Below are 2,980 nucleotides of genomic sequence, written 5' to 3'. Positions count from 1 at the left end.
CCATTTGTGAAAGAGATGTACTCTTGCTCTGGAGTATGTTACTGAATATGTTAAAGCTGTAGTGAAATGCTTCTTCTAATCATGTAGTTATTAAAAATTAAAAAAAAATTGCCAGGTGTGCTGGCACACACCTGTAGTCCCAGCACTTGGGAGGCAGAGGCAGGCGGATCTCTATGAGTTAAAGGCTCAGTCTGGTCTGCATAGTGAGTTCCAGGACAGCTGCAGCTATAGGGAGACCCTGCTTCAAAAAGAAAAAAAAAAAAAAGAAGTAGGAAACAGCATATCTTAAAATGAAATGGAGATCTTCTTTAAAGGGTAAAAACACATTCTAATTTTATGTCTTTACTGAGTGCAATATTGTATGACTGTATTAATTCAACTGTGAACCTAAAAATTTACAGCCACCTTTGAAAGAGAGGTATCCTTGCTCTGGAATGTGTTACTGAATATGTTAAAGCGGTAATGAAATGCTTAAAAAAAAAAAAAAGTCCTATGAAGGAAGGGGGATAATATAAGGGCATCAAAAGACCGTATTCTGTAGTGTGGTCTGATATGAATAGGTATGCAAACAACAGCATAAACAGACTACAAAGCTCCCTAAACACCAAAACCATCAAAATCACAAATGTGTGCAAAATGCCTGTGTCCTAGTTTGTTTCTCCACTGCTGTGACAAAACACTCTGACCAATACCAACTTGGGGAGGAAAGGGTTTATTCAGCTTACATCTCCCAGGTCACAGTTCATCAGGGAGCCCAAGGTAGGAACTCAGGGCAGGAACCTGGAGACAGGAGCTGGAGCACAGGCCATAGAGGAATGCTGCTTACTGGCTTGCTCTCTTGGCCTCTGCTCAGACTGCTTTCTTATATAACACAGGCCCACCTGCCCAGGGGTGGCACCATCCACAGTGGGCTGGGCCCTTCCACATCACACAACAATCAAAAAGATGCCCCACAGACAAGGCCACAGGCCAGTCCAATGAAGACAATTCCCCAATTGAGGCTCCCTCAACCCACGTGTGTCAAGTTGACACTAAAGCTATCCAGCACAGCCTGTAACACACAGAAGGCATAGCATGTCGAAGCCTGAGGTACCTGGGGCTGGCTGGCTGGCTGGCTGAGCAGAATTTCCCAGCTCTGTCCTCTTCACCTCTTGCATAGACAGACCCAGGTGCACACCCTCAGAATAAGGGAGCAGCATGGAGTAAGAATTTGTTTCTGGGCTGGAGAGATGACTCAGCGGTTAAGAACATTGGCTGTTCTTGCAGAAGACCTGGGTTCGAATCTCAGCACCCACATGGCAGCTAACAACTGTCCGTAACTCCATTCCAGGGGATCCGACAGCCTCTTCTGTCCTCTGAGGGCACTGCACGACAGATGAATCCCAACAGCCACATGGCAGCTAACAACTGTTCTTAACCCCAGTTCCAGGGGATGTAACTCCAGTTCCAGGGGATCAGACAGTCTTTTCTGTCCTCACAGGCATTGCACGACACGGGTGCACTTACCTAACATGCAGGTAATACATGCATACACATAAAATAAAAATAATAAAATACTTTAAAAAATATTAAGAAAAAAGAAAAGAAAAAAGAATGTTTCCAGACATGACTGCCACCAACCAGGCCTCACTTTCAGCAGTTAGTTCAGGCCCAGCCCTCTGGTAGAAGAAAGTATCTTTATTTATTTTACACAGAAACTGTTTCTCCAGTCAACTTGTTCTCACACTCACCTTGTTTTTTCTATACAACAATGAGTTTATACCCTGCTGCTGAGGATGACAGAGGCTCAGAGAAGAGGAAGAATTGCAGATCTCTGTGAGTTGGAGGCCAGCCTGGTCTACATAGTGAGTTCCATTACACAAGAACTTGTCCACAAATGTATACAACAGCATAAAAAAAAAAAAAAAAAAAAAAAAAAAAAAGAAAAGAAAAGTGAAAAAGTGATGTCCTCTGCCAGGCAACTGTGAAGAGGAGGGCTGGAGAGGACCTCTTCCACCTCCAGCCACTCAGAAATACCACCCTTTCTGGTGCTGCGGGTGCTTAGAACCTCACCATTTCCAATTTCTTTCCTTGTATCAGGGTGGCTTCCTCTCAGCTCTAGGCTGCGGGGTTATCTCTGGGATAGTAACTCTGAATTCCTAGTAGTGCTTGGTTTTATCAGAAGCACGCTTTGAAGTGGGCAGAGCTGAGCAGGGGCTGTGGCCTAACGATAAAGGACAGTATTTTATTTTATTTTTTTAAAAAATATTTTATTGGGGCTGGAGAGATTGCTCAGTGGTTAAAAACACTGGTTGTTCTTGGTATGTGTGTATTGCCTGCATGTAGATAAGTACACCTGTGTCGTGCAATGCCCTCGGAGGACAGCAGAGGCTGTCGGATCCCCTGGGACTGGAGTTACAAACTGTCCGTTACTCCAGTTCCAGGGGATCCGACAGCCTCTTCTGTCCTCCACCACAGCCATTGCACGACACGGGTGCACTTACCTATGTGCAGGCAATACACACACACACTGTTAGCTGCCATGTGGGTGCTGGGATTCGAACCCGGGTCTTCTGCAATAAGAGCCAGTGTTCTTAACTGCTGAGCCATCCCTCCAGCCCCAAAGGACAATATTTTAAAAAGCAATTGTTGGGGTGGGGAGATGGCTCATTGTGTAAAGGTCTTGCCACAAAAAGTATGATACCTGAGTTTGAATTCCCAGAACCCATGACAAAAACCAGGCACATTAGTGCATATCAGTGTTCCTTAAGAGAGATGGGAGGTGAAGTTAGGAGAATCCCTGGAAGTGCTCAGGCAACAGGAAAAAGCAACAGAGACCCTGTCTCTAAGAAGGTGGAAGGCAAGTACACACACACACACACACACACACATACACACACACACATACACACATACACACACATACACACACATACACACATACACACACACACACACATACACACACACACACATACACACATACACACACACACATACA

The sequence above is a fragment of the Nannospalax galili genome, unplaced genomic scaffold, assembly GCF_000622305.1.
Source record: "Nannospalax galili isolate Female #2095 unplaced genomic scaffold, S.galili_v1.0 scaffold752, whole genome shotgun sequence".
In the NCBI taxonomy this organism is placed as follows: Eukaryota; Metazoa; Chordata; class Mammalia; order Rodentia; family Spalacidae; genus Nannospalax; species Nannospalax galili.
Note: the sequence above shows the minus strand (reverse complement) of the source record.